This window comes from Malaclemys terrapin, chromosome 7 (genome assembly GCF_027887155.1).
Source record: "Malaclemys terrapin pileata isolate rMalTer1 chromosome 7, rMalTer1.hap1, whole genome shotgun sequence".
In the NCBI taxonomy this organism is placed as follows: Eukaryota; Metazoa; Chordata; order Testudines; family Emydidae; genus Malaclemys; species Malaclemys terrapin.
This window is the reverse complement of record NC_071511.1, coordinates 43,122,818-43,133,151: the sequence shown is the minus strand read 5'-3', so window position 1 is coordinate 43,133,151 and position 10,334 is coordinate 43,122,818. Positions and strand designations below refer to the sequence as shown.

The following is a 10,334-nucleotide window of genomic DNA, read 5'->3' as shown; positions in this document are numbered from 1 at the left end:
TGTATAATAGTCAGCTTCCCTTCACCAGGGAATGTAATAATGTTTTGCTCAACTAATCTTGTTGAATGGGGGGCAAGAAGCTCTCTGTGAACGTGTGGTCAGAGAGGTAGTGAGGGATAGCACTTAGACTCGGCAGGGGGAGGGGGAAGCTGACTTCAGGCTGGGAAGTATGGTCCTGGGCCCATTCTACCCCTCAGGTCCCAATCCCTACTCCCTGGCCTGATCTATGGCACGTCAGCAGCCATTCCAGCATCTCTTGGTCCCACTCTTGCGTTTGCACTCCTCTCCAAACACCAGCCATGCACAAGTTTACTCAGGGGCAGAGATTCCACAATATTTCCATTGCGAGGGGGCTAGCACACCCCATGCCCCTGGTGTTACATATGCCTGGCTGTAGTGTGTTAGTGATTGTCCCGCCCCCTCTGGCTCAATGGGAGACCATTCCACCTCACTATGTCACGGGGGCACCACCCAGTATCAGGGAATTAGTGAATCAAGTGCCAGGGCCTGAGGCCCCTTTGGTGGGTTAGGGCAGATCAGCAAAGTAGTCTAGGTAGCTCTGTGTTTAACTGCTGGTGCATTAATGGAAAATAAATAAGTAAATCTTTCTGATAAGCATGAGAGCCTTCCCAATGCAGCTGTTTCTGGACCTGGCATTGTTACTATCTTACAATAAAGGTTACCAGTTTAACCTTTTTCTAAAATTGCTTAATTTGAACTGGATGGCCATTTTTATAAAGCAGGCTCTCTCGTAAATGGAGTAATACTTTGCGTGCTGTGTGTATAAAAAAACTGCTGTGTGCACAGATTGCCACATCCAGAAGTGGACACGTGATATTAAATTAGTACAGGTCTCCATTATATGTTTGGCACTCTGAAATACAGGCAGAGTTGTGCTATGAATAATGTAGAACAGATGAGATTTGTTTTCCCCCCAGAAAAATGTGTGGATAGGTTCTATTTCTAATGTTCAGACTTCAGAGTAACAAAAACCCTAATCAAGAACAGAAGTCTTGAAAGTGTCAAATAGTGATACAGCATTTAATAGCTCATTCTAGAATGTAAAAGCCAATTAAGAGTTGGCTTTTGAAGAGAGGTTTTCAAACTGTGGTCTGTGAGCCAGAATACTTGCTGGTGGTGTGCTGAGAACTGTTTGGTTATATGATCCTGGCTCCTCATTTCCAGCTGCTAAACTCCAGTAAAACCGTTAAATATGTATTAAATTCTTTCCTAATTACTTTTCCATTAAGCAACAACATAACCCATAGATATCATACATGGTATACAGCCTATATAAAATTAACAAGTACAAAGAATGTCACATGCCTGTTTTATGTACCAAAGAGAGAGACAAACTAATTGCCATGAAACTCAAATCACGGTCCTGTAGACAGACTCTCAAAGAAAATTGTAGATACTGTTGCTGCTTCAAACCTCCTTGGTTTAAACTACACTATTCTCCTAACAAATAGGTGCACATGCTATACATTGTGGCTGTTTCTCTCTCTCAACACTACATGTAACTCACTGTTCACATGCTCCAGTTCCTTTCCCTGTGGCTTATGTACCTGTCAAGTTCATTCACACTCTTCTCCCTGCACGGACAGAATTGACCTCTCTGCCATCTACTCACATAGTATTTCCAAGTGTGCATGCATTGATCTCAGCTGCAGTTGTGAGTGCTCAGTTTCTTCTGCAAATCAGACCCCAGGTGTCTCAAGAGGTACACAGAAAATGAAGAACATACAATGGCCTCCCATGAGAAGTGTGATTTAAGTGACTTGCTCAGCATCATATAGGAACTCCGTGGCAAAGACAAGACTAGAATCCAATTGTCCAGGGTGGCGTTAACTGCCTTAACTGCAAGACCATTCTCTACCTTATTCACCATATATCTTTCAATTTGTGGAGCAAAACAGGGGTCCTTCAGATAATAGCATTATTCACTACACAACCCTGATTCATTCCTAGAGCAGTCTGTCTTGTACATTTAATGAGGCAGTGGTCCTGTGGAAATATAATACATAATTATGTAATTAAACTGTACATAATGCATATGCAAAAAAGCCAAATTAACGTTGCATAGGCAACCTTGGTTCTGGCATTTCCTCACTTTTGAGTGCTTAACACTTTGCAATCTTAACATTCTTTTAATGTAGATTTTAAAATGTTATTTCCTAAGATTTTTTTAAAATAAAAAATTAATTATATAGATCCTTACTGACCCCCATCTCCCAACAGGTCCTCAGCATGGTTGAGATCTTTAGCCCTACAGCACAGTTCTCTACCACTTGCACTGAGTAACGAGCAGCAGTAGAAGGCTGTTACCTTATATGTGGCCATGTCACTAAGGGAGGATGGAGACACATACTGCCTGCGGATTTTACAGCTACTTGATAGACAATAGAGGAATTGAGATGCAGAAATAATGGGTTAAATGTCAGTTCCGTAGGAGAGTGTTCTCTACTTTTAACAGGCCCTTCTTCCGCTGCTCTCCCTATCCTCTTCTGCTCCTATTCCTCCACCTCCTCCACAGAACCTGCCAGTGTGCCTTCCCTTGCTGCTATCCCTCCCCGCCTGCCCCAGTCCTTTCCCATTCCTCCCCTACTCCTGTCCCTAGTTCCTGCCCACGTTTTCTTCTTCCTTTGCTCCTGCCCCTCATCTCCCCCATCTTGTCTCCCTCTCTGGTCCTGCCCCTTTCTCCTCTCCTTTCTGAGATCCTGCCCCTCTCTCCCAACTTGGCATCTCTTTCCTCTATCCCCACTCCTGTTACTCATCCCTCTGCATTCAAATCATTTAACTCCTCCTCCTCCTTGCCTAGGCACCAGCAGGTGGAGCACTGAAAGCACATAAGAGACACAGTCCCCCTGCTATCCATTCTAGTGTCTGGTGCCACAGCAGCTCCCAGCAGTTCCTGAGACCGGTAGTTCTTGGATGGAATATGCTCGGTCACTCTGTACAGATGGCACACATGCAGTTCAGTGAGCACATAGGAGCTGTGATGGGGATGGAGTATGCTCAGATGGAATCTTCAGAGAGTTTAGCTGCCAAATTCTAAAAAAAAAAAAAAAAAATCATGTGCAAACTGGGATTTTCAGAGGCTCAACCCTTGGTCAAATTTGGGTGAATTTTCACAGAGCAAGCAAAAGCTGCATCCCTGACATTTGGAAGACACTCCTCATTCCCCCAATCTCCCCCCTCCCACCAGCACCACCACCAAATTTCAAGTCCCTGCTCCAAAGTATGGAGGCACCAGAGCTTCTCATCACAATCATTGTAAAAAAAAATTTTAACATGAGCAAAACAACATATTTTCCCTGCATCATTCTCAGAAATGGAACAACCATTTCAGCTGAAACATCCCTCCAAAAAATCAGCCTTGGGAAGATACCTGACATGGAAAAATTCAGCCCAAATGCCTTAAGTTTGCCAAAGTTATCAGCAACTGAAAACAGAATCTTATAATGGAAAGTGCAAAGCAACCTTACTATAGGCAATACTATGTGTACCATTAAAAATATATAAAAGACACAAAATCTTAAAAAGCTAATGAAACATAAAAGGGAATGGCAAAGCACCATAGAGATTACAATACAAAATATTTTAAAGCTTAAAAGTAGTAAACAAATTAATTTTTCCCAAGGGCAGACTATGAACTTTAGACCGTCATTCCAAGGATGCTTTCTTTAATTGCTTTGAGAGAGACATTTCTGGTCAAATCATCCTTACCCACTCCACTCTCTGTTCATGAAGACTCTATGGGCAGCAGAACTGATGTTTATGTGGTTCAGTCATGCAAAATATTCCATAGTTGTGCTTCCATAGGAGGGATATGGTAAAGCAGATGTAGTTTCTTCAACAGTGGTTGGAGAGTAGTGTTGGGGCAGCAACTGCAGTGGTGTCACTTATGGGAAATTCCTTTGCAACAAATAGAGAAATATTTACCATTTCTAGGATGCCTGAAAATGCCTATAGAAAATTAAAGTTAGTCTATAGATATTCAGAATAATGTCTATATACCCCCATTAAATTTCTATGGATCCTAATTATTTCTTCCCACAGAACTTTTTCTATAAAGGTCTCCTTTCCTCCAATGAAAAAAGAAGAACAGGAGTACTTGTGGCACCTTAGAGACTAACAAATTTATTAGAGCATAAGCTTTCGTGGACTACAGCCCACTTCTTCGGATGCATATAGAAGAAGTGGGCTGTAGTCCACGAAAGCTTATGCTCTAATAAATTTGTTAGTCTCTAAGGTGCCACAAGTACTCCTGTTCTTCTTTTTGCGGATACAGACTAACACGGCTGTTACTCTGAAACTTTCCTCCAATGGTTATATTCCCATGAAGCTGATCTACACTACCAAACAAAGCATCCGACTGTAGCTGTAAACCTTTACAAGAAGGTACGATCTAATAGAGGGTCTCCTTCACTCATTTAGAATCTGAAGAATCACCATGAGAAACTTGACTGCTTTATAGAATATTATTTGTGTAAAAAGTATTTTATTGAGTTTTAAGTTACATTGACGTATAAAATGGCAATCAAAACAGCCAGTAAAAAATTATACAAGTGAAATGTTGAAGAACAGGTATAAATTATCAAGATGAGTGCTGACAGAATAGAGGAGTTACAGCTACACAAACACATCTGATGAAAAATACTTTTCCTGTAGGCTATAAAATTCATCAAGTTTATAATGATCTGTTTGAATGAGATAAGTCCATTTCCACATATATCGTCACTGGGTTGGTACAAAGTATACATAATTTGGAAGAAAGGCTTTAAAAGAGAATTATTTTTGTCCTTTTTTCTGTGAGGTACAGTAAATGTCATTTTGTCATTGGGCTCTATAAACTCAGGAGAGATCAGCTCAATTATTTTCTTTAATCAGTGACTACTTAGTTCCTCCTTCCTCAAATAGTTCAGTTTATCTAATACAAGCAGTAAGTTGAACAGGAGTACTTGTGGCACCTTAGAGACTATCAAATTTATTTGAGCATAAGCTTTTGTGGGCTACAGCCCACTTCATCGGATGCATGCAGTGGAAAATACAGTAGGAAGATATATATATATATATATGTGTGTGTACACACACACACACACACACAGAGAACATGAAACAATGGGTGTCTACTTCAGAGTAACAGCTTCCTACTGTATTTTCCACTGCATTCATCCGATGAAGTGGAATGTAGCCCACGAAAGCTTATGCTCAAATAAATTTGTTAGTCTCTAAGGTGTAGCCACAAGTAATCCTGTTCTTTTTGCAGATACAGACTAACACAGCTGTTACTCTGAAGCAGTAAGTTGTTGCATTCCTCTAACTCTTACTCTGGTCAAATACAATTTCATTGATGCTGCTTGCTTCTGTAGCCAAAGTGACAAAATATACATATGATATATTGGCTCTCTTTTCCCCCTCCAAAGCTTTACCCTACACTTTTTAAAAGTGGTGATTCCCTGCAGCACAGATTGTCACTTCAAAATTCCCTTAACAGATCTATAATAGTGATGCTTATAGTACCTAGGTTACATAACTATTACGACATTATAGGGATTATCAATGAGAATGATATAAAGCAGGCTAGGCAGAGGGAGTATTTGTATAAGATACAAATGTTCAGTTGATATGATAATGTCTTTAAATTAAATTTAAGAGAAATTATAGTATCTAGTGTCCTTATCAGTACAAACACACAGGGGGAAGTTCACCAAGGTGTAGATGGACTATGCAAGACCCTTCCCATCACTTAAGATCAATTGTAGGATTTCATGGGTCAGGGGCACAGACAGAACAGGTCTGGAAGGAGCCTCCGACCTTCTTCAAGCCACAGAAGATCTCTCTCAGTTTTGGGTGCAGAATGAAACTTTGCCTATGTTTTGGGGTTTTCTAAGGCAGGGGTTTGGTTCAGGTTCATTTCCATGAAGGGTTAGAAACACTGTGGGGGTGCTTAAGCCTTCTTTTCTGCCTGAATCTTGAATATCTGAAAAATAGAAGTGGGAATCAAAAAGCTATTGGCTCCATAAAATGTTGTTCATATGAAATGTCTTTTTTCACATTTGCCTTGATGACAGGGACTCCCTAAAGTACTACTTTACGTAGCTGGTCACTCGTCTTACCACGTAGGACTTGGAGGACCAAGTTCAGTTCTGGAATAAAGGGAGCACAGCTCACATAAAAGTCAATAGGAGCTGTGCATGTTAACACCAAGGCTGAATTTGACTCAGAGCCTTGTCCCCAAATGCATGTCAATAGAAGTTCTTTGCTCAGAATGATGGAGAGAATGTGCATACAGAATGGAAACTTTGATTTGTAGTTTAAATGGTTGAATGCAAAACAGTTTGACTTCCATAATGTTTAATGCAATCAGTGAGGATTCAGGCAAGTAAACTTTATAGCAGCTAATAGGATGCACGAGAAGTAATATATATAATATATAATAAATATAATCAAAAAGCTCTTGCAGCTACTTCAGATATTGCTTACAACTGTGAACTTAATTCCTCATTCTAGGTTATTATATTATTATTATTAAACGTTTATATTGTAGTGGTCCCAAAAGGCCAATCAGGTCAGGACTTCATTGTACATGTAAATCATATAACAAATGACAGTCTCTCAGAGAGCTTACAGTCTAAGGCATAACAGGTGGATGAGAAAAACAAGCAGGTTAGAATGGGAAACGGGAGAGTTGAGAAAACAAAAATTAGCACAATTCTCAGCCATTCAAGAGCAGCAGTTATATCTCATTTCAAACTTTACTTAAACATGTATTTCCCTTCTTATCTACTCATTTCTATTTTAAACTATATATACTCTGTGTGTGTGTGTGTGTATTTAAAATGATTGTCCCCATTATCGCAGTATCTGGCCATCTCACAATCTTAAATATATTTATCGTCACAACTTCCTTGATGAGGTACGGAAGTATTCTCATTTTACAGATGGGGAACTGCAGCACAGAAGAACTAAGTGATTTGCCCATAGTCACACTGGAAGTCTGAGGTGGAACAGGAAATTGAATCCAGGATTCCAGAGTTCCAGGCTAGTGGTCCACACCCTGAACCATCCTTCCTCAAGTCATACCTAATGTTAGTTAAAGCCAAGTGGGAGATCAGAATGGGGCACATATGACAGAATAGGGCTTAAGTGAGCTTGGGCAGACAGTGACCTGTACTATAGAAATCTTGTCGTTATCATAGTATGAGTCACATTTTATATTAAGGGTATATTTATACATACTTTGTATAGTGTTAAAAACTAATGTTCTGAATAAATGGTTAATTAATTGTTAAATGTGTAATGCTTAGAATCTCATAAGTATTTTTAATCACTTATGACAATCCCCTCTTAAGGATCTCCTTACACTGAATAACTGATTATAAAAAATACTGAACAGATAATGATATAGCAACTTCTACAATCAGGCTTGTTCAGAAACTATATTTTTACTATATAATTGTCAATAGATTGCTTAGAACCATCTATACTCCTTTGGGTGTCTGTCACAGGCTTATAACAAAGTTTGCAACTCCTGGACTAAAATATGTCCTGTTCCAAAGCAAAGTAAATGGGTTGCTTATAGCTATAAAAACATGTTACTTATGATTAACATCTTTATAACATCTACTAATTAATCTTTTATAAATGACTTATACATTTGCAATTAACATAAATTGTCCCACTGAAGGAGGCTTTGATCCCCCTGGAATATGAATAATATCCTAGAAACAATAGAGAGCAGGGAAGTCCACATGGAGGTCCAGGATGCCTGCAAAGCTCCTCCTTTTCCATACATAAAAAGCCATACTATTATGCAGCCCACTGCCAGTAGCCACACTCTCAATCCCAGTGTAAGAGAGTTGCTGGTGGATTAATCAGCAATAATTTCCAAGTGGATTGTTGAACTGAAAACTGCCCAATCTGCACAAGCACATACTCCAGAGAGACTGTTCCCTGGCTCCACCTCTCTGTCTTAGAACCATGGAGTCCAACCCTACAGAGCGGATTCCACAATATCTGGAGGTACACAGGAAATGCCGCAGATCTGCCAGTTGCCCTTTCCTTGCTACAAAAGGCTGTCCACCCTGCCCAGCATAGGATATCATACAACCAATAACTTACATAGCTGCTAAAGAACTATTTGGCAAAATACAATCACCTTTGCAGTTCTTCAATCTTGTTTCTTCAACTGCTGCTTTCCCCATTAGTTTTACAATCTAAAATAAATAAATGTGTAATGGTTTATTCAGTGAAGCAATCCTCCTCATACCAGATGACACTGATAAAATACTAAACATTCCTTTTGCTGATAAAACAGGATTGAAGTAGTGTGTATATATATGCAGCTTTCAAACATAATACCCAATAAAATGCATCTATATTATCTGTGCAACAATTAAACTTCTGCAAATAAATGTCCATATATCTTTAAATCACTTAGCGATCTTTCGTGACATGCAGAATGTCCCTAGGTTTTTCAATATTTTTAAAATAGAAATCTGAGATTATTAAAAAGTTAATTAAATTTTTCAAAAGTTTTAAATGATTGTAGAGTCAAATAACAATAAGTCACAGACAGGAATCTCAGCATTTTGTAACTAGTATCATTAGGGCTGTACAACTTTGATTATTGGGATATGGAGGATTTTGTTACTAGGTCACTGGTTCAAATCCAGACCAGATTGGTTGTAACTGAGTACTTATTACAGATGCCAACCCCAAGCATTCAAAACTCATGAATTAGAGCCCAAAAATCAGATATTGACTTAAAATCATGAGATATTTTTAAAAATATTAATTTTTGGGTTATTTACCTTCTACTTTTTGAGCATTTAGAGTCTGCAGTCAAGTCATATTTTCAAACTTTTTTCCATAGACATTATGCTGCAAACTTGATTAAGTTAAAGCTGAGATTCTCATGTAGTCAGTTGCCTCCAACAGCTGTTACTTTAAGAAAACACACTGAATATTACAAGGTGCTCAATAAAATCACAAGACTTACGATAAAATCATGAGACATGGCAACACCCTAAATCAAAATCCCAGATCCAAATACTATCAACTTGGAGAAAGTCTAGGTCCAAATTCTGCAGTCCACCTCTCTTAGCACGTGAGATTCCGTTTGTTCTCTTTTACTCTAAGGTGCATAAAGCACAGATATGGGAATACAACAGGGTCTTGAATTTAAGATAGCAGAAGTGACACCATAACAGCATTTATATCCAAGGCTATGTTGATCTTCAACAAATGAGGTACAGTATGAGGCAAATTAATTTGGGAAGTTGTGTTTGTGTTGAGAATAGTCAGTTGGTGATGATCATGATTTAAATACAAGAATCTCTTCTGATTTGATATATGTATCCAAGTAAACTAGCAGCTAGACACTTGTGCATGAATGCATTTTTGAAGTCAGACACCTGACCATCCTGACAAGAAAAGCCATCCTATAAATGTGAAGATCTATTCATGTTAATCTTTTTTTTAAAAAAGGGCTCTAAGGTTCCCAAGAATGTGAACCCGTTCAATGCCTTTCGCTTCCTTATTTAAAATAAACCAAAATTTCAAAGGCTATATATTTTTCATGAGTGTGCTTCAGAGCTATTTTATTTCTTCTTTCTACATAGATAGTTTACTACATCTTTTGCATCAGACTCCAGGAGAGTTTGCTGATACATCTATCAGTTTATCTCCTTCTCTGAAGGATATGTTTAATCCTGATTATTAAATGTTTTTCCTAGACAACAAATTGGTGAAGAAATGTAGATTTTTGAAGGTGTCTCATGATTTAATTCTTCGTGACAATTTACTTCATGATCAGAAAAACTGAGGTTTGGAGAATGCAAAGGTTCTAAGAGCAAGGCATTCTTGAGCAGTGTTTCTCGCATGCGGCCACTAGCGGATTGTTATGCGGCCATAACAGCCTCCAAAGCTTGGGCAGAGATATGGGGGGCAAAGCAGTAGCACAATCCTGCAGTAACTAACCTTGATGTTTCCGCTGCATCCCCAGCAGGGATCAGTGCTCTGCACCACGCAGCCTCCTCTGGAGCTCTGGGCAGCACTGCTGGAGACATGTGTAGTTGGTGTGCGCAGCACCAGAGGTGGCTCTTGTCAGTGGAAGAAGCTGTGGTGTTCAGTGACTGGGTTGCTCCCCTGGGCAGCTCACACCCAGCTGGGGTACAGGGAGCCAGGGATTCCACAGGCGGCTGGTGAGTTCTCAACCCATCTTCCCTGGGGCGGGTTCTTGCTGAAGGGCCATGGGAGGCAGGAACAGAGAGACGTGTTTGTCAGAGTGGCCACCAGCAAGAGTTGATGGCCACACTCCGAGATCA

At 39.6% G+C, this 10,334-nt stretch overlaps 1 long non-coding RNA gene across 1 annotated transcript; it reads right to left on the bottom strand.

Annotated features, from left to right (window-relative positions):
• Window positions 1-2,696: 2,696 nt before the first annotated feature.
• On the bottom strand, window positions 2,697-8,207 carry LOC128840082 (uncharacterized). Its single transcript, XR_008445601.1, has 3 exons — window positions 8,165-8,207; window positions 3,730-3,918; window positions 2,697-3,054 (listed from the first exon to the last, which is right to left on the bottom strand). It is a non-coding gene; the product is annotated as an uncharacterized LOC128840082 (long non-coding RNA).
• Window positions 8,208-10,334: the final 2,127 nt, after the last annotated feature.